This window comes from Siphateles boraxobius, unplaced genomic scaffold (assembly GCF_051911475.1).
Source record: "Siphateles boraxobius isolate OS27281-9 unplaced genomic scaffold, OSU_SipBor_1 25, whole genome shotgun sequence".
Classification (NCBI taxonomy): Eukaryota; Metazoa; Chordata; class Actinopteri; order Cypriniformes; family Leuciscidae; genus Siphateles; species Siphateles boraxobius.
Window position 1 is genome coordinate 25,466,567 of NW_027508866.1, and position 27,223 is coordinate 25,493,789.

A 27,223-nucleotide genomic window follows, 5' to 3' on the forward strand; every position below is an offset into this window, starting at 1 on the left:
AATTAACAACAGGTGTAACTGATGATTTAAGGGTTCGTTCACCCAAAAATGAAAATTCTGTCAGTAATTACTCTCCCTCACGTTGTTCCAACCCCGTAAGACTTTCGTTCATCTTCGGAACACAAATTAAGATATTTGTGATTAAATCTGAGAGCTGGATCACTCCTCCATACTGGTCCATAGGCTTCTTCAGGGATTGAAACTTGACAGCCCCGAAAAGTCATTAAAGACATTGTTAAAATAGTCCAAGTGACTACAGTGGCTCAATCTTAAGTTTATCAAGCGACGAGAATACTTTTTGAGCGCAAAACAAACAAAAATAACGACTTTATTCAAGTATTCATTTCCACCTCTGTCGGCCTCGAGATTTCACTTAGTATAATTTCGTAACGCTTCTGGTTGAACGTCACACGCATCACACACATGACCAGCGTCGGCCAATAGTGAGCCTACCTGTGACGTACAACACAGAAGCGCTGCGCTGTTATACTAAGTGAAATCTCGAGGCCGACAGAGGTGGAAATGAATACTTGAATAAAGTCGTTATTTTTGTTTGTTTTGCGCTCAAAAAGTATTCTCGTCGCTTGATAAACTTAAGATTGAGCCACTGTAGTCACTTGGACTATTTTAACGATGTCTTTAATGACTTTTCGGGGCTGTCAAGTTTCAATCCCTTAGAAGCCTATGGACGAGTGATCCAGCTCTCAGATTTAATCAAAAATATTTAATTTGTGTTCCGAAGATGAACGAAAGTCTTATGGGGTTGGAACAACATGAGGGAGAGTAATTACTGACAGAATTTTCATTTTTGGGTGAACTATCCCTTTAACTAAAGAAAAACCACTACAGCACTGTAAACTGTTTTTTTTTACCCCCAAAAAATGCATAAACTGAAATGCATGAGTTCTCATGAACATTTGTCATTTAAATATGCCGTTTAATTGTTTAACTGTTTAATTGTTTAACATTAACTTTAAAAATTACATTTTACAAATGTGTTTGAATTCATCTTGTCAAACCGTAAAAACATGTTTTTGTATTGTTGTCGTCAGTCGTGTTTAATTTCAATAATTTTGCCAATCGAAGTCCACAAGCTCTCTGATGAACGATGCTACAAGGGGATTCAGGCTAGCGATTTTCCTCTGGACCCTTTTTCCAGATGTCCGGCTTATCTGTGATTTTGATTGGCATTTGGTGCCATCAGGGTTTATTCTCAGAATGAACCTGCAAGCACAAGAAAAAACATTTATCAAACCACTGCTTTCCCAACAGCCATAACATGGTGTTGTATGCACTTTGATGTTAATGAAAGCAATATGTATTATGTACTATATAAATAAATAATTAATAGTACAGTGTAGACAGATTATACACTGATTAGACAGATTATAATGGAATTTTGTGAGATTGCAATTAAAACGAGGGACACATTTTTAGTGATTATAAAGGGACAGCTCTTTGCTTTCTGCCAAGTCAAATCAAACATCCAGAAGCCTATGCTTGATTTTCTGTTAAAATTAACAGTGGTTTGTGAATGTAGATAATTTATCAGGAACGTTGCTGGGATGTGTTGTCTTTAGGCCACTGGTTCTCAAACATTTTAGATTGGCGTACCCCCTGAGGCTTTTAACATCCTTCATTTATAAAATAAATAATGTTTTAAATATAAAAAAAGTTCAATAGAGGAATATGCAATGATGGTTAAAAACAATGCTTTTAAATATTTTAAATTTAAATTTAAAACGCCAGTAGGTGTCGGCAAATCACTGTCTTTATGAATGAGTCATCGAGTCATTCAATCATTCAGAAACAAAGCAAGTGGTTGTAATTATGAATGAATATTAATTAATCATTAAATCATTGACTCTCATTATTTATTCAAAGCCACAGATTCAATCACAAACACTTATGTGAGCTATTTTTTGTGCTAAATCCCCACTTTTACAAAGGTACATTGTCGAGAACGGCAGTAGCCTATAGCACGATTTGCCAACTCAGTGATACCAATACTGCTACTGATGTCTTAAACTATTATTATTTTTCAATTTTAAACATTAATTATCGCCATTCAACACTACATTATAATTGAAAGCTATTAGAGATGCACCGATTGATCGGCTGGTGACCGGAATCGGGCCGATTTTCACGTGATCGGCCATGATCGGCAGCCCCTGGTCAGTCTGATATAATCCGATTTTATGCCAAATGCACTCAGGCGCCGCATGATTAACATTGAGCAAGATCAGCATCACACGTGCACATGCAACACACATGTAGGAAACCTCGTGAATTTCGGCTGTTTCACACCGCAAGCGTGAGCAGCGTTTTTTTTTTCTTCGGCCGTGCATGTTAGTCACTGAGTGCATTCACAACAGGAGCGGGAGCAGCGCGTGAGCATCGAGCAGGAGAGTCGCGTGAGCAAAAGCGCGGGTTTCGGCGCCGAGTCCATTTTTGCTGCGCTCAATTAAAGTGAAAGCACACTTTTGATGGACAAAATAAATATGATTTCACCCAAAAAGTGCTTAAAATGCACAGAATTTGTATGTCTGGTGTGTTTTAACAAGAACTGAAGTAGCTATGTCAGAAAAGAAAATTAAGACTCAAAAATATTTATAGAAAATGTACCCATTTAAACTTGTTTTTATTATTTCCCAATCATTTCTCTGCACATGCTCCACTTGTCCTGTTTAGCTTGGCTGGACATGTGTCAGATGAGAGAAGAACTGTTTGAGAATATATCTTGCCATTGATGTACAAGTGATTGCAATAGTGTGTGTGTCTGTGTTGAGAAATATCTTTATACTGCAAGGGTATATTTATTTAATTTGTTATTTATATATTATTTTATTGCCATTACCCGTTTTCATACAGAAGTTAAGTTTGCTAAATATATCAATTTTTTTTAGTTGGATATTGGATGTGAAAAGAAAGAAATGGTTCTTCCATAACACTGCACTTTAGATGTGTGTGAATTTCCCACACCAGGAGTAATTTATATAGTTCTATTTTATAGCGATTATCTGTTAAAAAATGTTCTATGCAAAATGTTCTATTAAAGAGAAGATAGAAAATAAATATTTGTGTGTGCTCTTAAGTGGTTTAAAAAAAGGAAATCGGAATCGGCTAAAATCGGTATCGGCAGGTCAAACTCAAGAAAAATCGGAAATCGGAATCGGCCTAGAAAATTGTAATCGGTGCATCTCTAAAAGCTATATATTTTTACATTTATTAGGCTCCAAAAAATATAACTATTAACAACTATTAATTTTAGTGAACTTAAACCAATCATCACATAAGGCCATAATAAATGTCCTATTAAGCGCAACAAGCCATGAAAAAGAGGCAGCTTTACCTGTACTCACTGGGAATGAAGCACGGGAATTAAATCATGCGCAACCCGCCCGCAATTCAATATCGAAAACTTACGATTTGTATGTTTAACATAAATTTATGTGCGTAATTTGTTGTTATTAGAGACATCCGAGATTGATGATACATCATGGCACCCCGGTTGGGAAACGCTGCTCTACATCATTGTTAGTCAATGTCATAATGCTTTTAAATTAATTTATGATTACCTCTGAATGAACTCCAGCGTATTCTTTGCCTCTTCCTGGTACTGTACATTGAATACGTAGTAGCAGCTAAACAAGATAGCTAATGCAGATTGAACATCTGTTAGCTCTTGTGCCCCTATGATGACTTTGGCCTCCATTGTCAGCATCCATTTTTTAGCAGTGAAAACAGAATTTCCTGTAACAGACAACATCATAGCAGCTTTTTTAGCAAGGGTGAAAAATCTATTATTAACAAATAATGATTCTTGAGGCAATTTTTTTTTCTAATTGTCTCCATAAAAAAATACACATTTAAATGCTTTAAAATTAAAAATGTCTTTCTTCCACAGTACCAGTCTGTATGGTGTGTTCAATTTAATAGTGATTGCCCTTATTTTATATATGGAACTTTTCACACAGAACATTTTTCATTTCATTTCTTTTCCATTGGTTTTGTGAGAAAACATCTGCTATAAGACATATTTGACCACTGCACTCACGTTCTTTGCAGTGTCTCACATCCATGTGTCAAATTTAATTAAATTATTTCATTTTATATTGATCAAAGGTGACAGTAAAAACAATGTTATAAAAGATTTCTATTTCAAATGCATACTGTTCTTTTGAATCTTAAAAAAAAAACATCACTTTCTCAACGCAAATAAAAAAGCAGCATAACTGTTTTCAACATTGATAATAATCAGAAATGTTTCTTGAGCAGCATGTCATCATATTACAAAGATTTCTGAAGGATCAAATGACACTGAAGACTGGAGTAATGATAACAGGAATACATTACATTTAACAATATATTTAAATAGAAAAAAAGTTAATAAGATCAAATAATTGCCTGCTGCCTATAATAATTAAAGATAATGTACCACTTTATTTACAAAATATTAATCTCCAATGTGCGATCACAAGTGCACCGATAAGCATGCATGTTGTGTTGATGCAAGAGCAGATGTTCAGTCAGCTCTCGTGTGTCCGTCTGCTGGTAGATGTTGGCCAACTTTAATCTCAGCCATAGCATCAATTAAAAAAAGCATTTTAATAGACTTACCAAGTGCAATCAGTCTTGGGGTACTGGGCAGAGAGAGGCTTCCCTCTACATCTGCTGGAGTTGCATTGACCTAAAAGTAGAGCAATTAACATAAGGTTGGGAGAAATTAATGACATAGTATATAGAGAACATACTTGTTTTAAAATACTTCTCAATGTGCTCTCCAAACAAGTTTATGCTTATATGTCACTTTGTGATATATTATGATACAACCCCTTGAACAGCACAAGTATGTCTGCCTATCTTGCAAAATAGAAGTTTGATGATAAATGATGAAGAAAATAAAATTGTACCTCAAATGTATGACATATAAATACAGAAACAGTAATAGTCTTTTAGAAATGTCTTAGAATGTTTAAGAAACTATGACATTAATTACAATCAGTATTCTCTAGAATCAGCCGTTCAAATAACATTAATACTTACATCAGCAAGAAGAAAGAAGGCATCTTCCTTCTCTCTGAAGTAAGCCATTGTGGTAATTATAGATACAACACCATAGTCGACATCTCCTTTACCAGCTTGGTCGATTTCTTTCAGGACTGTCCTGACATCCTTTTTCCACCTTGAAAGTTGGCTTTCAAAAACATGAAGCACCTTTTTTCCTTTTCTGCTAAGAGATTCTGTGAGCCTAGTGTTAACATCAATCCCAGTCAGAGTGCTGAAATGGGCAAACAGAAATCTCTTCATGAACAGGAATGGCCACTGGTCTTTGAGTTCATCAATGCTGGGTGGGGGGTTGTTATTGATGGCATGGCGCTGAGAAGCATATGTTAACTTCATCCATTCTTCCACCTGGCCATGCTCTGCTGCTTGGGGTCCCTCTTGAAAAAACAACTTAACCATTTCCTTTCTTTTTTCCTCCACTGATTCTGGAGTCTCATCTTCAGGGAGGTCAACTGGGTGCCAATTGATGCAGCCATAGCTATCAGTTTTTGCACATTTGGATGAGGCGCTCTCACTGCTGGGTATAGACGCGTTGACGTTGATACGTTTTGGTTTTCTAACTCTCACCAGTGTGTTGTCACGATTGACATGTTAAACCCTTGTTTTTATCTGATTTAGCAAAGATCCATAACCACAGCCAATCTGCTCTCCTTCCATTGTTACATCCGCAAAGCTTTTTGGATATTTTTCCATGATTCTTCTTGCAATTTCTGAACACTAGCTTCTAGTAGGGTTCAAGCATACCTTTCGAATTGATTCTACAATACTTCTCACCATAACTAAAAGCTCCTGCTTCCTGGGTCGCTTGTCTTGTGCAACACATTGTCCCAATTTTGGTGGGATCTTCTTCCACGGTACTTCATATGATAAGACCCAGTCAGATACTTGAACAGGGACATGGGTTGCTTGGCCTGAAGTTGAAGAGCCTTCTGGACAGTTGGATAGCTGGCCAGATGTATAGTCTTCATGGCCTGTGTGATGAATTAAAACATCTATATTGTATTATTGGAGGTATTGTTTGAGCCAAATTGTAAAATACATTCATGAAAAACAAGATAAAAAAACCAAAGGCTATAAACTAGAAAGGCTATTAATAATCTTTCATTGCGCAAAAGTACTATGATATGAAAGGTCAATACAGTGCGGCACAAAGCGATTCCGAGCGCAGAATGATGAACTTGAGTTGCAGCGCGTCAAGTCAGCATTGAAAAGTTCAAAGCACTAAGGAAAGACATATTGATGCATAGTGTACTATACAATATCTATCTTGCAATAGTTTATTCAGCCTTTTCTTTTAACAGTTGTGATCTAACAGACACCCGGGAGAAAGTAACATGATTAAGGTACAGCAATACAGTCCAGCAATATAAAGTTGTTTAGACCTTTATCTACAGATTAAGTATAATAATATTAACTTTGAATAATCTTGGAGTGTCATCGTGTTGACTGTCGTAACTGAACGCGACGTGACGCGCTGTTTGAATGCTGAGTGGATAATGACTGACAGCTGCTGCGGAGGGAAAAGTTTACGTGAAATTGAATTAAACGACTTAAATATTCATTTCTACCTCACATTAAACTATAGAATGGCTTCTGAAGACTTATAATATAATGCACGAAAACTTTATGGTGCTTTACAATAGAGGTCGACCGATAGTGGATTTTACCGATACCGATATTTAGGTTTGACCGTACATGCCGATAGCCGATTATTCAACCGATATTTTTTAAAATGGATACTGGATTAAAAAGAAACATAACACTCCAAGAAAAACACTGCTGAACTGAAATATGCTAAATGAAATAAATATATAAATATGAATATATTAAAATGAGAAGTTGTACAGAACGAACTCTACAGAAAATAATTTAAACATTTAAATATTACAGGTCAAATATGTGGTGTTTTTTTTTTTAGCTATAACCTAGAAACATAGCCTATGTAAATTTCATAGGTAACACTTTGCAAGTCCCATTTGTTAACAATGATGTAGCCTATTAGCTAGCTTTTTCTTAGATGTACCGATGTACCTAATACAAATTAATAAAACATCTACAGTTAACTATCAGAGCATTCATTTAGTTCGCTATTAAATAAGAGATCTAGCGCTTAAATCTGTTGTTTTTTAAATCAAGCTGAGCACTCGTTGCCACTGCGATCAGTGTCATGGATACAGTGTTCTATTGTGGCTCGCGCAGTCTTCACTCGGACAGGCGCTTCAATCTAACACTGTTGCAGATGTTGTGAACTTTTTCTTCTCAAGTGTAGAAAACATAGAGTTGCAGACCAGGAGATTGTTGAGGTATAAGTTTATTTCGTCGCTGTAGTCATCTCAATCAAGTCTAACTTCTTGAGTCAAACATTGTAATATATAAACATTATAAGAGGGAGGGATTACATTGTGATGGTGGAAACTCGTATACCAGTTTAGGAACCTGTATTAAAAGAGAGAGGGAAAAACTTATTCAAACCCTGAGACTCCAGAACAGGAGTGACAGGACTCTCTCTTGCTAAGACAAAAGCTTAGCGAGAGTCTCCAAGAGTTTCATTAACATGTTTCATTTAACTTACAATAGAAAGAAAACCCGTCTGACAGCTGTATATAGAGACACAGAATAAGACAGGACTTTCGTGCTCCACAGCTGAATGCTAAATTCAAGTTACAGAACTTTCTCAGTTTATATATGAAACTAAATTAAACATTTGACAAAGTTGTATTCCTTCACAGAACTCAATTCACTCTGGTGAAATCACAAAATAAAATGCACAGAAACGTTTCCTTGCCTGATATAACTGTAACCACTGATGAACATATTCGGTTTTGATGAGAGAGAGAAAAAACTATACGAGTGCGGATTAGAACTCGTAACTTCTCCCTGGCAAAAGATCTACCACTAGACCATTTAAGAACTCAAGCAATAGTAATGGATCGATGCATTTATTTACGGGTTGAACAGAGAGGCTGCACAGTTTGACCAGCGGGCAGCAGCCGCACACCAGGCCGCCGGATGGTGTTGCTAAGAACTTGCAATGTATAACTATTATCAGACCGTCCCTCGAAACACTACCGAACCACCGGGAAAAGTCCCGACTCTCCCGATTGCCACTCCGCCCCTGCACGCCATTACAAATTGAAAAAAAAAAAAAAAAAAAAAAATATATATATATATATATATATATATATGAATCGATTTTTGGAATTCTATGAATCGATTTTGAATCGGTAAAGCTTGAATCGTGATACAAATGTGAATCGATTTTTTTGCACACCTCTAGTAAATACATTTTTTTTTAAATATAAAATGTTTAAAGCTGGCTAGATCAAAAAAAAAATATATTAATAATGGATGATATAACTACTTGTAATAAATAAAATACACACCTTTTTTATATTTATGTTTGTTTTGTCTTGTCAAATTCAACACGTGCAATATATATATATATATAATACATAAAATACATAAATGTATTTTTTTACTATTTTTTCCAATAGGTGAATGTGATAATATCAGAAATAATAATAATAAAATATTTCAGGATCCAACCTATTGCAAACAAACTATACACAAATATTCACTAATAGACAACATGAATAATTGAACATATATCAGCAAATCAATATAGCAAACATATGAAATTAGTGTATACAAAAAGTCCAACCCATTGCAAACAAACTATGTACAAATATACTCTATATTCACAAACAGAACCACCTCTGTTTTTCATACTAAGGTATCAGATGCAAATCTTAAAGCTTCTACAAGACATGTCAGACACTGTAAGTCACTTAAGTTAACACCTTACTAAATTGACTGTAAAAGAGAGAATGTCATCTGGATGGGCCTTCTAGTCTTCAAGAGTGAAGACAGAGGAAACAACATTCAGCTTTTTTTGTAATGACAGTGGCACAATAATACATCCAAATCTGGGAGTAGCACAGACAAAACACCATCAAGATATGGTTACTAGAATACCTATCATTCAATATAGGAAACAATATCAATTAAAAATATGCAAAAAGGTATGCATAGTGGACCTTGTACATTGAGGAAATGGCATCAGCTTTTAAATGTCCTTTTTTTACCTGAATATTGATGTATATGCCAGGGTCCAACCCACTGCAAACAAACTTTGTACAAATATACCCTATTTAGGCACAAACAGAACCGCCAGGCGCGGACCTCCGTTTTTCCACACCAAGGTGTCAGAAGCAAACCTTAAAACTTCCACAAAAAAACCCCCACGCAGACTGGATGTGAGTCAGACTGAAGTTAATACAGCACTTTTAAATTGACTATAAAAGAGAGAAAAAAATAACCTTCCTGACAGATTTGACGTATTGTTAACATCAATGATTATGGACTATTAGGGAAAAAAAATCTATTGTTTCTAGTATTTAAATAGGACAACGCTCAATGTTGTCCAATATTATAAAAGTAGGAATTATGCATTGTAAACAAGGGGCACCACTAGTTTTTCTTACCTCTGTTATTGAAGTGGTGTATGAGTCTTCGGGCAGCAATGAGAGGAACAATATCTTTTATGTCTTCTAAGGTAACAAACTGGAGATCACAGCCCATCTGCACACCAATACCAGTCAAATGTGTCATGAGATTGTTAAAATCATTCTCCTGAAGCATGGGTAGCACCTTCCGGATGACGTCCTCCACCGAGTAAAAACTACATTACCCATGATGCTGTTAATAAAATTGCACCAATCAGAGAGTCAAAATAGAGCAATACTTAGCCAAAATAGCTCTTTAGCGTCGTCCACTCCCATGAAACACTGCGAATATAGTAAACGAGTCGATCTCCTTAAAGGGATAGTTCACCCAAAAATAAAAATTATCCCATGATTTACTCACCCTTAAGCCATCCTAGAAAAAATGTCCTGGCTCTTCTAAGCTGTAGTAGGCCTATAATGGGAGTGAATGGGCACTATTTATTGAAGTCCATACAAGTGCATCATATCCATCCTTGCCAAACGGCTCTGAGGGGTTAATAGAGACCTAAACAAATGCGTTGGTGTAAAAAACAAAAAAAAAAACAATTTCATATTTAAAACTTTATTGACTAAAATAACTAGCTTCCGGCAGACGGCCGTATGCAAGTCGACTTACCCACACTTGACCCGACGCGTGAACGAAGACCCAGGACATTTTTTAATATAACTCCGATTGTATTCGTCTGAAGGAAGAATGTCATATACACCTGGCTTCAGGGTGAGTAGCTAAATCATGGGCTAATTTTCATTTTTGGGTGAACTATCCCTTTAAGCTCTGAAATTGCATACAAATTTGCAATAAATTTAAAATGTATTGTTTTCATATAATCAACATTTTTTTAAATGAGTACTTTTATGCTTCATGGGATTGTAGTTCTTTCCCTCTCTAAAGCCATTAAGTACACTTGTAGCCTAGTTTTGTCCAATTTTCTAATACTTTTTTTTGATTCAAATCAAAGTTTGTAATGTTTTGATTCACCTCGCTGTTTGGCTTGGTTCATGGCACACTTTAATGAAGATTTTTTAAATAGAAATCACTATGGAAGAACTGAAGGAAAAAAATCCTTCCAGAATCAACGCCTATGAAAAAGTGCACTATTGCACTTTTTTGATTGGATGATTGGGGTTTGCCATTGGTGTATCTCATCATGTGAGTGACAGGTTTCCCCGCTAAACATCATCGGAGAAGAGAAGAGATACAAGAGGGAGAGGAAGTTATTTTGCTTAAAGATTATGAGGGCAGATTAATAATAATAATAATAATAATAATAATGTGCAAGGATAAATCATTACAGATAAATAAATACTGTACATTCCTTAAAACAACAAGAATTGTAGGCTACATTTTGATTTCATTGGGACTTTAAACTGAAATTAAATAACAGGTACTTTGGCTTGTTCATTGTATTAATTTTACAAAAGCAACACAATTTAAATGACATTCTTTTTTTGCAACTGAGCACTTGAGAGTGAATCACGAGATATCTTGACAGCACTTTATTTCACTTTTCTCTTCCTACTCTCGTCTATTTTCAAGGCATGGAGTTTGGATTCTCAAATCTTTTGACCACCACCACCACCACCATCACCAACCAAAAAAAAAACAAAAAAAAAAGATTAATATAGTTTCGCTCAGTGATCTGAAGCTTACATATTCACGCCAGTAGGTGGCGACAAAAGAGCGTGTTATAAAACTTTATTAAAATATGCACACAAATTCAATTAAATTTTTTTTAATTAATTTATTTACATTTAAACACGTCTATTTGTCAATTTAAAAAGTGCCCCCCCCCCCCATTTTTACATTTGAATTATTAAATGTATAGCTTAGTAGTCTAGTTTAATTTTAATGCCACTCTCCAAACACTATCACGTGGTTTTCTCACTCATGAACTCATGTATCGATTACACTGGTCTGACTGAACACTGAATATGACAAAACAAGAACAGAAAATGAAGGTAAATAACCGCCAAGTTTCTTTACAGAGTATGAACATCACATATTCCCCTTTAAGTCTTTCACAAGCCTGTCGTTTTATCAAATGAGTGTTTTCTTAGTTTTAAACCATTTCAGTGAAGTTCACTGAACTTCACACGACGTCATCGGTTAGCAAAGCAACCTAGCCATTTAACGTTACAACTTACTTTCGGATTTCATTCTCAAAACGGAATATGTAAGATTTAATAACTGTTACGAAATTGTACTTTAATGTGAAGACTTTACTTTTATATTAAAGCCGAGCTTTTATTAAATGAGAGCTATAGATGTGACTATAGATACGATAAATATGTTGCTATGTTTATTAAGGTTTTAATTCATTCTCTAAACTATCGTCAGGTTGTAGGCTACATCGTCCACGCTGACGTTAAAAGTGGCTGATATTTTTTCTTGCCTTTTGTCATCGATATTGGGTTATGGTATATTGTGGCATTTATTATTTTTGGATCACGATTTGTTGGATTTAAGAGGTCAGAAGTATATTATATAGCAGTATATTTAAATGTGGGGATGGAGTACTTTTTTATCCCTGTGTGACCCAAACCCAACTGGTGGGTATAAAGCTCTTTTCTGACCACAGAATCCAGTCCCGTTTGTAGTTCCAGTGTCTGACAGCTGAATATGCTGGAGTGTGTTCTTGGAGGAGTGCAGATGATTTTTCAAAAAAATATGTGGAGATATATGTGGTGCTGTTGTTTTTTTTAAATAGGATTTTTGACCCCAAGACTTTAAGAACATATATACACATCCTCTTCCAGGCAGATTCGTAACATCTTTAGTTGGAACTTTTTAGTTATTGCCCTGATGATGGAAATGGGGATTTTGTAATGCTTTAGATATCTTCTTACAGCCACTTTCTATTTTGTGAAGCTCAACTATCTTTAAAGGAGAACTCCGGTGCAAAATGAACCTGGGGTGTAATAACACATTGGTACCGAGTCGACTGTTCTCTGGGATTTGTTTTCGTGATAATCGAGTGTAAAGAGTTTTATCTCTAAAAACTGTTTAGCTTATAACGCGAGAATATGGGGCATATAATAAGTAAAAAGAGATCGCTAGTTAATACCACTAACAAGGCTCAAAATAGCCCCACACTAACACGGTAGGTTAATGAGGGTCTCTACATACAAACCGAAGCACTGAGAACTTTGTAAGTGTACAGACAGTTTAATAATAATATACTTTATAAAGACAGTACCATCGCAGAGCCATCTTTGGAAAACAGTCTCGACCAGTCGAACCACGAACGCCGTGCTACGAGCTGAACTGGGACTTGGAATCTCACAGTTCACCTCACTTAGCACGGCGTTAGTGGTTCGACTGGTCGAGGCTGTTTCCCAAAGATGGCTCTGCGATGGTACTGTCTTTATAAATATTATTATTAAACTGTCTGTTTTGCGACGGATTTCTCCTTTAATAACTTCAATAGCTGGACAATTTCATGTTCATAGTCACCCATATGTGTTAAAAAATGAAAATATGAATCCATTTTTAATACGTTGTTATGCAAACATACCTTGATGATACCAACATTGAGTTGATGGAGCTCTCACCTAATGAGTCAGGTGTGTTAAATAAGATGCAGTGCTGTGGATCCCAGGGCCAGGATTAAACACCACTGATATTGGGTGTTGCCTTTCCATTTCAGGTCTTGTAGTCTCTACTAATGAGCTGATGAGTTGTGTAAGTTTTGGAGTGTGTTAGAGTTGTGTTTTAAGCTGTCGCTGTGCCTCCAGGAACAGGGTTGGGAAACACTGCCCTAAAGTGAGAAGGGGTTATAAGCACCTTATGCCCGGTACACATTGTGTGATTTTGTGCTGTTGTCCCAGACTAAATATGACCAGTCGTGTTGATTTCTGTGATCATGGCTCCTAAACAGCAGTCCTGCATTGTGCAGTGAGAGAGGTTCAGAGACGGCTGTTGTCACAGTTGCGACCACAGATAGCCTGCGATAATTGCATTCATATTCTCCTCTTTCGCTTCCTTTTTTTTCAGTGAACATAACCACAATTGCCAAAGCACAATTCATCTTGCTTTATTTGTTCACCACTAGCTCATGCTGTTGACTGTTTAATCTTCTAAACTTACTTGTGTTGTAGCCTATGATTCAATAGGTGTCATCATCATCGTACAGTCTACATACATGCCATATCCTAGTTTATTAGAGCCATGTTCTACAGTGTGATTTGTAATGATCTTATAGGATTGCCAAAATCGCACAGGTTGTAGCTGGTGTTACACAAAAATGCCTCGCACATTTTTCTATAAATATATAGCCTCTTTGTATCTCAAATCTTCAACTTGTGTGCTTTTACTTTGTGTTCCCTTTGAAAAACAAACCAACATGAAAACAATATTGCCTGCACAGTAAAGTCATAGTAAGGGAGAGAGGTAATCTAGAAAGCGAGGTTCATTTACCGTCAAGAATACCCTGAACTCTCGGTTGATTTACTCAAAGCTTGCTCACTCGAGGTATGCAGGTCTCAAAACCTTGAACTAGTTAACCCTGGGTCATTTTTAAATCCCGGGTTAAAGGGAATCCTGGGTTATCTTTATTCACGTTTCACACTGCTCATAATTTACCCAGGATTAACAGTTAATCCTGGGTATTCATAAACTGCTGTTTCACACTGTATGTTCCTAAATCCTAGGTTTACGTCCTTATTTGCATATTTGATTTGATTTGATTTACTTTATTGATCCCCAGGGGGGAATTTATGTCACAACAGCACAAAAATACAATGAATAAATAAACAACAACATACACAACAACAACAAGTCTTGTTCTCAAATATCAATTTTTTCAAAGCATTATGATTGTATACGACCATCATCTATATCATCTTATATAACATTGATTATAAAATCTAATTGCGGTTGGGAAAAAATATTTTCTAAAACGCTCTTTGTAGCGGCATGGATGAATTAATTTTGAATTGTAGGTACTCACAAAAGCTCGAGATATTTCATTAAGAGGATGACAGTCATGATTAATCATAATATAACGTTTCCCAATCATTTTATCCTGCACTATCTCCTCTAAAGTGGGTAAACACTCCCCACGACAGAGCCTGCCTTTTTTATGAGTTTATTTAACTTATTCTTTTCCTTTTCCAACAGCCCTGCCCAGCATGTGATAGAGTACAAACTCCCAGATGAGACTAGAGTCGTAGAATGTCTTACAGGTCCTTCTCAAAAAATTAGCATATTGTGATAAAGTTCATTATTTTCCATAATGTAATGATAAAAATTAAACTTTCATATATTTTAGATTCATTGCACACCAACTGAAATATTTCAGGTGTTTTATTGTTTTAATACTGATGATTTTGGCATACAGCTCATGAAAACCCAAAATTCCTGTCTCAAAAAATTAGCATATTTCATCCGACCAATAAAAGAAGTGTTTTTAATAAAAAAAAAAAAAAGTCAACCTTCAAATAATTATGTTCAGTTATGCACACAATAGTCAATACTTGGTCGGGAATCCTTTTGCAGAAATGACTGCTTCAATGCGGCGTGGCATGGAGGCAATCAGCCTGTGGCAATGCTGAGGTGTTATGGAGGCCCAGGATGCTTCGATAGCGGCCTTAAGCTCATCCAGAGTGTTGGGTCTTGCGTCTCTCAACTTTCTCTTCACAATATCCCACAGATTCTCTATGGGGTTCAGGTCAGGAGAGTTGGCAGGCCAATTGAGCACAGTAATACCATGGTCAGTAAACCATTTACCAGTGGTTTTGGCACTGTAAGCAGGTGCCAGGTCGTGCTGAAAAATGAAATCTTCATCTCCATAAAGCTTTTCAGCAGATGGAAGCATGAAGTGCTCCAAAATCTCCTGATAGCTAGCTGCATTGACCCTGCCCTTGATAAAACACAGTGGACCAACACCAGCAGCTGACATGGCACCCCAGACCATCACTGACTGTGGGTACTTGACACTGGACTTCAGGCATTTTGGCATTTCCTTCTCCCCAGTCTTCCTCCAGACTCTGGCACCTTGATTTCCGAATGACATGCAAAACTGAGCAACAGTCCAGTGCTGCTTCTCTGTAGCCCAGGTCAGGCGCTTCTGCCGCTGTTTCTGGTTCAAAAGTGGCTTGACCTGGGGAATGCGGCACCTGTAGCCCATTTCCTGCACACGCCTGTGCATGGTGGCTCTGGATGTTTCTACTCCAGACTCAGTCCACTGCTTCCGCAGGTCCCCCAAGGTCTGGAATCGGTCCTTCTCCACAATCTTCCTCAGGGTCCGGTCACCTCTTCTCGTTGTGCAGCGTTTTTTGCCACACTTTTTCCTTCCCACAGACTTCCCACTGAGGTGCCTTGATACAGCACTCTGGGAACAGCCTATTTGTTCAGAAATTTCTTTCTGTGTCTTACCCTCTTGCTTGAGGGTGTCAATGATGGCCTTCTGGACAGCAGTCAGGTCGGCAGTCTTACCCATGATTGCGGTTTTGAGTAATGAAACAGGCTGGGAGTTTTTAAAAGCCTCAGGAATCTTTTGCAGGTGTTTATAATTAATTAGTTGATTCAGATGATTAGGTTAATAGCTTGTTTAGAGACCCTTTTCATGATATGCTAATTTTTTGAGACAGGAATTTTGGGTTTTCATGAGCTGTATGCCAAAATCATCAGTATTAAAACAATAAAAGACCTGAAATATTTCAGTTGGTGTGCAATGAATCTAAAATATATGAAAGTTTAATTTTTAGCATTACATTATGGAAAATAATTAACTTTATCACAATATGCTAATTTTTTGAGAAGGACCTGTATGTGCGATGTCAGTGTCACTGATTGGACAAATGCAGCACGTGACTTGTTTACATAAAGACTCTAGCGTTGCACGTCCTCAAATTACACATTGCTGACTGTAAAATTAAGTTTGTTCTGAGTGAAACTATCAAACTATAAAGGTAAGAGAAATACGGTCTCCTCACTCCAACTGTCACGTTTTCCATCGGCGTTTGACATTTTTCCTATTATACGCAAAAACGACCTTATAGACATTGTGCTGTTTCCTTGACTGCTCAAAGCACATGAATATAAGGCACACGATTGGTTGTTGGTTGCTAAGCATCCAGTTGTAACATTCTAACACCGCATCGTTTCACACAAGTTTGGTAACGCAATGCGGAGTTAGCACCGTAAAAGCTGCGCCTGTAACAGGGTTTCATAACCCCGGGTATAAAGAGGTGCTAATCCTGAAGCAGGATTTCATAGCCCCGGGTAAAAAGCGGTGCTAAACCTTGAGCAGGGTTTCATAACCCCGGGTAGGAATCGGTGCTAAGCCTGGAGCAGGGTTTCATTGCCCTGGGTAAAAAGCTTTGCTTACCCCACTGCTAAATTACAAGTGTAAAGCGCTCCTTTACCTGGGGTTAAAAGCGTTGTTTAGAAAGACGATAACCTGGGGTTAAGTGCAGTGGAAAGCTAAAAACATTCTCACTGAGCGCCGAATCCAGGTGTCACCATGGAAACGGAGCTAAGAACTTTCTGCCTTCTTTTTCTTTTGTTTATTGCCAATGCACATTCTTAGTGTATATCACCACCTACTGTGCAGTTGTGCAATCATTTTTTAAATCTTATCTTTTAAGTCTTTAATACATTTTTTTTATTACCGTATACAAAATATATATTTTTGGTATAATGCAAATAATTTAAAAAAAGAAAGCTTGTTTGAACTTTAAGAAAAACAGTCAGTGCTTGGAAAGATAATATGGCCTATGTTAGCCATTTTGCTTCCACGTTTCTTGTAAATATGTTATATAGAAAAACAACAACATATAACAACAAAAAACTCTGTTAAATTGCAGATCCACAATGTGTGAGATGACAATAAAGTAAATTTGAGTAAAGTAAACATTGCTTTATGTTAAAGCCTAATAGTGCTTTATAATAACTAAATATAAAGGCCTATATAATTAACCATATTCATAATCTGTCACAGCCACTGGAGTCTCATCAATAGGAAACGCATGCGCTGGAGTAAAAAAACCCTGGAACAGAAGCTGCTCCGGAGCTTCATACTGAACATACCCTGTGATTTACCTCAGTTTTTGGAACTGAAAGTTGATTTATCTGCTTACTCTGAGTAAACTTACCCAGGGAAGTCGCATAACTATAATACCCTCCTGTTCATCTTTGTGCATTAATTTACTTATTCAAACTAGCCTACATGTTATAGTGAATAAATGTTTGCGGGGATTTCCTGAATTGTGAAGCTTCACAAGGCGATCCTAAATTAAATATCCTATTAGTCATACTTAATAAATGACTTAATAAATGTCAATGAAACATATTTAATCGTATTTATAATCTGTAGTCAGTTTGTGGTAGGGATACACCGAAATGAAAATTCTTGGCCGAAGCCGAATAACTGTGCGTTCACACCGCCGCCGGCGATAGCGGCAAAATTCGCTCTCGCTGCCCTGCCAGCGACGTCGTGGAAAGATTTGTGGACGCTCTGATGCTCTGACGTAGATTGAATGCTTGGTCTTTTTTTAAACTTAATTTAAAGGGGCCACAGAGCAAACAAGCATGTCGATCGTTATTTTTGCAGAAAATTGATCGATGGAAAGAACTTAACAATTACAGTGACATGTTTGCTAACGAAATAAACCAATTAAAAGCCATGTCTGTGGTGTGACTTTTGTGTTCATGGTTAAGTTATATTCTAATTTACATTCCCGCAGAAATAAAGTATATTAGCGCGAAAATCTTGCCTATAAATAGTGTTGCGTGCCTTCTTCTTAAATTCAAATGATCAACCTCTCCTCTATTTTGCTTGGGAACTAATGTGGTCAGAACCAAAGTTTACAGACTGCGTTCTCTGGAATCCTCTCTAACGGAGCACTTCTACATTCCGATTCGTTGCCGTCGAACCGCGTCATAGCTCATTACCATAAAGTTTACCAGATTTCAACTTTCCTCGCCGCTCTCGGCCGTTCTCGCCCATAGATATAAACACTAGATGTCGCCTTGTGGTTCTAAACATGCGTCAAAACTGCCGCCATCTTGGAACAGGGGTCTTGTCATAGGAAGTCGCTAGGTAACGCTGAATTCATGGATGATGCCGGTCTTTTGTGCTGCGTATGGATGTTTACACGAACGAAATCTAAAAACCAGACAGCAAGGGATTACATTTCACAAGATTGTGAAATTTTGTAAAAAAAAAAAAAAATTCTCTGGACTCTATAATAAATACATGTCTGACCGTTGGAACGAACCAAAACAACTAGAAAATCGCATTCATGACGATTTATGGTGATTTTATTTCCGTTAGACCTTTTCCTACATTGACGCTGATGAGGGGTTCCCCTGTTTCAAGATGGCGGCTCTATTGACGCATTCGTTCCAATGAACTGCCGTAGCCAAGGCGACATCTAGTGTTTATATCTATGGCTCTCGCCACCCAAGACGCTCCGCGCCGCTCTCGCCGGCGGCGGTGTGATGAAACGCTTGGCCGAAGGCCGAATACCGAACGTGGTGTTTCACATTTTTTCCATTTATTTTGCCAATTTTTTCACCATTGCATTTAATTAAATAGTAAAAATATGCTTTTTTACTATTTTGTCTTGCTTTTCAGAGAAAAAATCAAATTGCAAAAATACAATTTCTTTTAACATTCCAGCAGATATTATTTAAACAAAGCACAATATAACTTAAAATAAATAAATTAGTAAAATAAAAATATATATTTTTATTTGGCCATCTTTGACGCCCCCCTTCTTGAATAGCCTATGTTAGGCCTATAACTGACTGCTGAAAGAATGTAACTAAAAAAGATGTGGATGAACCCACAACAAATGAATAACTGTCCTAGACATAAGTCTACTTTTGCGGTTTACATACACTTTATCGTGGGCGTTGAAAGGTTTGCATGGATTGCCTCAGATCATTTGGGTTTCAATATAGCGCGCACGCTCTCCGTGGCCATTAGCAGATAAGGAGTTGCCATGAGAACGACTGACATCTCTCTCTTTTCATACAGATTACATAAACAGAGAATATTTGTTTTCGTTTTGAATTAGATCATTTAAAAGTAGACAATTAAATGATTATAAAGATATATGCCTTTGCCTGTGTGACTAGTATTGGCTGAGTTTTGTTTTAAGTTTAGAGACGTGCTCCAGAAAAGAAGTTAACGGAGACGGAGAGGCAGTAAGCACACCCTGTTTATTTTCTTTATTTTACAAAAGCACAGCTTTGTTTCGATTGTAAGTAGACACAAGTAGACATTTAACATTTAATTTATTTTTTTATATTTCTTAAGTCTGCATTTAAGTGACCATAAATGAGGGAGTATTTAAGTCTATTTTGCTGCTTTGTGAAAAAAATCCAGCAAAACGCGGCGGCGCGTTTGTCAACTACAGAGGGTTAAAAGACGCTTTAGTGCTGCATGTAAGGGTATAGACCATTTTGCAAGATGTAAACAACACTTGTCCAGAAGCACTTCCTGTTTCAGTTTTTTAACACTACACAAACGTTGGGATAAAATACAACCAACAGAACAAATAAAACTGAATCAAAACGTTAAACAAACATCTTTAAGATGTTTTCTTAACATGTGAAATAAAGAAACCAGTTACAAACTGAAACAGTAAGTGTTTCTGGACCAGTGTTGTTTACATCTTGCAAAATGGTCTATAACGTCTGCCACAGACGCATCAGATGAGCTTCTCTTTTGTTATCTGCTCAAAGGGGGCATGTTTGCTGCATATATAAAGCGCGCGCCTCTCACTCTACGCTGGTTACTATTTGATTGCGTCATCAAAAACGTCATTGTTCAGTCAAATTTATTCGTTCTTTTTACTTATTCGGCTGAACACCGAAAGTGCTTTTTTTTCTATTTTCGGCCGAATAATTTCGGTAATCGGTGCATCCCTAGTTACATAACATCGGTGCATAATCGGGGCATCCCTAGTTTGTGGCACATCTGTTTTTGAGTGTAATGTGCCACTGAATGTTATGTAATACCAGTGCTATAATATGTTGTTCATCTCACAAACGGCCCATTCTAAAAATAAACCTCACAGAATAAATGTGATTTGATGTGGGAAAACCCGTCGGATGTTGCGCTGGACCATTTTCAGGAAGATCAAAAAATTGTTTGAATGTCAGTTTTTAGTCACAATTTCATTAAATTATTATCCTATAACATCTTGTCTATCATCTCTGAGAATATCTTGAAACCAGCTCTCATATGGTATCAAAACCTGCTATAGGTAAAAGTTCACCATGTGATGGGGTTTCCCAGATCGCATCGCAAATGTATCATTGGGCACTAACACGAATACTGCATTAACAGTGGCATCTGTAACTGGAAACCTTTATCTTTGCATGGTACTTTATGCACACCGCCGTTAGCTGTCAGTGTGAGTTAGTCCAACATTGACCAGCTCAAGATAAACTAAATTAAGACCGTTAAGAGGGTAGCAAGTGTATTTGGTTATTTGTTAGTTGGTCTACTCTGCTCTGATTGGTCAGGTGACGCAGTCTGTTGTGATTGGTCTACTCTGCTCTGATTGGTTTAGATGGCCCAGTCTGTTGTGATTGGTCTACTTTGCTCTGATTGATCAGATGATCCAGTCTGCTGTGATTGGTCTACTCTTCTCTGATTGTTCAGATGGCCCAGTTTTTTGTGATTGGTCTACTCTGTTTTGATTGCAACATTTTTATTGAAAACTGAATCGAGTTACACAAAATAGGCAACTTTTACAATTTAGATTTTAAACAATTAACGGAAAACAAGAAAGGAAAAGGACATAACCAAACTAAACCCCCACCCACCCTCCCACCCTGGCTTACTTAAAATCATAAACAAATATGATATATAACAGGACTTAAGGCCCGTTCACACCAAGCACGATAACTATAAAGATAACGATAAAGATAACTATATATGCGTCCACACCAACAACCGTTAACGGTCTTTTTATTCTAGGCACGCGCGCGCCAGCGCTGCGGTTTCAAAGTAGCGAAAATGGATGACCTGCTGCTGCTTTACGTTACAAAAACATATCAAAAGAAAAACAGGTGCTTTTGGGTACACGATATCCTTAAAAGACGAGAGGAGTTGGGAGTATCCGTCACTCTGATTAGAGAGTTGTCGTCTTTTGAAGACAAATTGTATTTATATTTTCGAATGAATCAACAACAGTTTCATTCATAAAAACTTACTACAATAGCTTTACTGATATTGACTGATGTTATAGATTACATTTTATTATAATTGTTGTTTACAACATGTCATTGAAAATGTTTTTGCTGTTCTTATTGCCTTTACACATCTTTGCCAGCAGATGTCCTCAGCCAGCATGTAATCGATCAAATCTAACTGTGAATTTAGCTGACGAAGTCAATGATGGGATAAAAATGTATGTATACAACGCCTTTTTCACTGCAACTTCAGCAATCTTGTCAAAACTAGCGCTGGATAGCCTACCTGAGGTAATTTTGTTACACTATGCTAGACTGCATAATATCTCATCGTTAATACTTCTCACCATTTATTCCCAGGATACGACCGATTGCTTTCCATATATCCATCTTTTTTAACGTATCCTTGAAAAGGGGGGTTGACTTGTCAAACAGTGGAGGATTTTTTGTACCTCGACGATTAACTTCTCTGCAATGTCATCTGCCATTTTAAATGCGCAAGACCTTTAAATTAGAATGGTTTCTGATTGGCTGTCAGTGTTTTATCGTTCGATAGCAGGAAAAAAATCGTTCTGAAAGTGATCCCAACGATATCGTTCCTCATATCTTTATCGTTATAGTTGTGGTGTGAACTCTGCTTTTCTTTAATATGGAGAACGATTTTTAGAATTATAACTTTATCGTTATCTTTATAGTTATCGTGCTTGGTGTGAACGGGCCTTTAGTCTGGTAAGACCTGCAAGTGCAAAATGTGATAGAAAGGGCTGCCAGATGTAAAAAAAAAACTTGCCAGTGTTTCCTCTCATCGCTTACTTAATTTTCTCAAGTTTTAAGAAATGCATAGCATCAGTAAGCCACTGTGAAACTGACGGAGGATTTGGAGATTTCCACTGTAAGAGAATTCGACGTCTGGCCAGTAAAGATGTGAATTTGAGAATTTCTTTCTGTGCCCAATTAAATCGATCTGATTTGTCTGGGGTGCCAAAAATGGCAATTAAGGGGCAACGTTGGAGGTGTATTCCTATTATAATTGAAATTGTGTTGAAGAAACCAGACCATAAGTTGTGTAACCGTGGACAAAGAAAAAACATGTGGCTCAAATGACAACATGGGTTAAGACATCTTTCACACTTACCCTCTACTCCTGGGAAAATTGCAGATAATCTTGCTTTGGAGAAATGGACCCTGTGTACAACCTTGAAATGAATCAGTGCACAATGAAGACGTGCACAAGATGACACAGTACTCAGTCTATCAATGACCTCTTGCCACCACTCCTCACTGAATTGTTGTCCTAGTTCTTCCTCCCAAGCAGTCTTTGTTTTTGAGTTGGTGTGGTTACAAAGATCCAGAATACAGTAGGACTGGGCGATATGGCCTAAAAAAAAAATCCCAGATTTTTTCACAAAAAATCCAATTTACGATTTAAATCGATTTTTTTCTCTCCCTGCTTAAAATCAATCTGCAGATGACAAAGAAATTGTTCAAAACAAGTTATTATTACTTTATTTTGTTTTAATATTCCCTTCTGGGATATGATCTTAATTAAAGTGCAATCAGAAACAACAAGCCAAAAAGACAAGAGGACAGGCCCTGTCTTTGAAAACAATCAAAATGTAACATAAAATAAAATGGGTGGATTGGGATTGGGGGATGTGTAAAAAAAACACAAAAAAACTTGCATTACAATAAGTGTTTTGTGATTGTTAAATTATTTGGTAACTAAACATAATTTTATTAAGTTTACTGGTATGCTACTGTTTTTATTATTGCTTAACACAAATTTCAGAATTTCAATTCAATTCTTGTGATTTGATTCTGATCTTGATTCAGTATAAATTCCTTTGGATAAATAGGTACAGTAGATAAATGAATGTGTTAATTGTTCTCAAAAAAAAAATCACCTAATGCTGTAAACATACAGAGTGCCCTGTCAGCTGGTATTATTAAAGGTTAAAACTAACTCAAATTAAATATAATGCGTTTTTTATAATAACAACGTTATACTATTTTAATGATATAGGTAAAAATATAATAAATGTGTAATATAATTATCATAGTTAGCAATGAGTTAGCAAAATACTCCTCTCTATAGCAATTATTTTAAGTCCACATGCGTGCTATGGGTCATTAAAAGGCATCCTGAGGTAAATGTAACGTTACGTGACATATGTTGTTCTCCAGCTGTTTTAACGACATCTTTCCGCGGTTGAAAAACACTGATCGATCGATTTTATTACATTTCTGTAAGTTGGTAGTTAAGAGTAACAGATGATCGGTTCACGTGCCGCTTGAACTGAGATCTGCCAGCGTTCTTTCACGTCACATTTACAAGCGCCAAAACTGTGTTTATTGTTTGAATTTCGTAATAAAATTGACATAATCTGAGAGCTGAGAATCTGTTTCATATCGATAGTAACCTGCTCTGTCTTGTCTGTCGGTGTCAGTGTCCTCTTTGCTTTGCGATTTTTCTCTGCGTGAGAAAATGGATGTGTGGCGTGAGGGAGCGTCGGCGGTATTTAAAGAGAAAACCGATTTTCATTAAAAAAAAAATCGGCGTAAACTACACATTCGAGTTAATCGATAAAATCGATTTATCGCCCAGCCCTAGAATACAGTTATAAATTTCTGAGACAATCCCTCTTTGTTGTGACTTAAAGTCAAGCAATCTATCCCATGGTTGTTGGGGTGGTAAGAAGGGAAAATTAGAAAAACTTTTTGAAACAAAGTTACTCTGCTCTGATTGGTCTGATGACCCAGTCTGTTGTGATTGGTCTACTCTGCTCTGATAGGTCAGATGACTCAGTCTGTTGTCATTGGTGTAATTTGCTCTGATTGGTCAGATGACCCAGTCTGTTGCGATTGGTGTAATTCGCTCTAATTGTTCAGATGACCCATTCTGTTGTGATTGGTGTAATTTGCTCTGATTGGCTGATAATATACTATTAGCATGAATATTACCAAAGAGTATACATACAGTCGGCAACGCGTCATAGTTGAGGGGCGTGGTCGGCGTGGGGGAAAACACCGCAAACATCATGTGTATTTGAATGACAAAATGTCTTATTGCGAAGCATCGACGCCTGCCGACCGGCAACGATATATTGCTAAATTAACTGCAATAGGGTACGATTGCCCATATTTAATTAAAAACTGGGTCAATGACCCGACCAAATGGCCGGAGGTGTCGTTTCCAGACATATTTTGCTATCTGGTTGAATCTCCAGGTAAGAGACATTGCGGTAGCTTTAGGGATGGGCATTCGATTAAATTTTCTTAGTCGATCGTCGGGAGAATTAACGATCGACTATCGATTAATCATTAATATTTTTATATTCAAATTCATTATTTATTTTTATATTATATACTTTTTATAAATTAAAAATGCAATGAAAATACAAAAATACAGCGCGTTTTTCCTCGATTGGATCTTTATTACAAGATGATCAACTTGTGGCAGTAAAACTGGACGTTCGGTTAGGCTAAACTTGAAGATATATGCGCTGCGGTGCTCGGAAGCAACGGAACCTGCAGCTGCGAGTTTGCGTTCTTAAATAGAGACCCTCGTTTGTTCCAAAATAATAAATAATAAAAAAAATCATGTTAAACAATAACTTAACCAAAAACATAATAATACTTAGATCTGACAGGTTTTGTCAAAATGTAACTCAGAACTATCCAAGAACGGAGTCGAGAAAGAGAGTGAGAAAGATTAGCCTACCTACTGTAACAATCAATTCGGCTAGGCTACTTAACAAAGCCTCATAAAAAATAACTAGTAACTCACATACAACTTCTACACCAGTCTACTGATTTTTGTTGAGAAAGATAAGCATGTTGATGACATGATCTGAGGTCAGACGCGACCGCAACCTGACCGTCAAGCCTCGTTTACACTTTCGCCTGGCTCTGCAGCGCGAGTCTCCACAGACTGCGCGCGCACCTCCCCAAACAGACGAGGCGTTTATACTCGACGCGCTCGCCTGTGAAACACCGAATACCGCAATGACGTCATTTTTGCCGCGCTCACCTTCGCGCTCGTGCGGACGCGTCGAGTGTAAACAAGGCTTCAGTCCAGCCGCTGAAAACACCCGCTCTGAGGGGGCTGACGTTGCCGGGATGCACAGGTACCTCCGCGCTAACTTGACCAGCCCGGGGAACACGTTCACTTTCCACTCACACTACGCAACGCAGCAGCATTAGTTTAATGATAATCGATAACAAATTAACGTGATCGACGAAATTCTTAATGATCAATAATCGATCGTCGATTAATCATGCCCATCCCTAACCGGTAACATTAGCCTATAACTCAATCATATGTTGCATACTATAACTCCATAAAACCTTGTCATTTACCAATTGTACATGTATGCTTCACTCCAAACTATTAATCCTTTTGTAAAACGGTGATCAGTAGTACGAAGTTGCCGAGGGACTGTGCTGACAGTGATCCCTACCTCACAGACGGCAGTCTGTATTGAGTGTAGACCGTAGCGATTGGCATATCAAGCGAGCCTTCAGCTGATAACACTAATGTGAAAGAGATATCCCTTATGAAAAACAACTATAGGAATCTTGTAGTATTTTAGGACAAAATATTATAGTAATCCTATAGGAATACTATAGTATTTTGGGACATACTATAGAAGTACTATAGAGGTATTACAGAACATCACAGAAGTATTACACTACTATTTATTGCTTGTAGCCATTTTGTCCTCCTTTCCGGTTCTGTGTGTTTATTAGGAAGGATGTAGAACTTCAATTCATAATTTGTTTGTTTATTGGCGATACAGAAAACGACACAGCACCTCTTCGGCATGATTGTCGCTTGTATTTCAATGATCATGTAATTTCAATACTTCAAATTTCACATCACGTGCCGGGGCGTTCCCGGGGGCGTTCCCAGACCAACTGACTGTATCTATAGAAGAACAAGAGGCGAAACTCAATAGAACGTTCCATTGCAACACCAGTGCCCGGAAGCAGCGCTACGCTTCCGCCATTTTGGGGTGAAAGCGACTCGGCAGTCCACTAGTGCTGATGTTTCGTTCGCGAACGAGCCGCTCTAAAAGCAGATTCTTTGAAAAGAGCCGGACTTCCCATCACTATCCACTAGCTTTTTGCTGTCGCTATGGCAATATCAGCTGCTTTGTAATTATTATTTTTTTAAGTAGCCTACATTGAAGATCAAATCCAAACTGAATGATGACAACACAGAATAACGTACAATATATTACCCATACATATATTACCCATACAGAAATGTAATATATGTCAATATAAGTAAATTACATATATAGCCTAATGTCAGTGCCCATGTCTGCTGCCTATATGAGAATATATGCAAAATTCATATAAAACACATAGATATATATGAAACAATATAGCAAAAATGGCCGTTTTCATGTAAGTGCCATATATTTTCCCGTATATGCATAAATGTTAAATATGTAGCCTAAGACGCATATATGTATTTAGTGAAAGCCTATTT

At 37.2% G+C, this 27,223-nt stretch overlaps 1 protein-coding gene across 2 annotated transcripts in view; it reads left to right on the forward strand.

The window, feature by feature from the left end:
- The first annotated feature begins 11,447 nt into the window (after window positions 1-11,447).
- The window catches only part of pam (peptidylglycine alpha-amidating monooxygenase), a 68,303-nt gene continuing 52,527 nt past the window's right edge, over window positions 11,448-27,223 (forward strand). Inside the window, exon 1 of one of the 2 annotated variants that reach the window (XM_077243316.1) lies at window positions 11,448-11,531. The gene's annotated coding sequence lies outside the window, so the exon portion shown is untranslated. The remainder of the gene's footprint in view (window positions 11,532-27,223) is intronic. The other variant, XM_077243314.1, reaches the window with a different exon arrangement.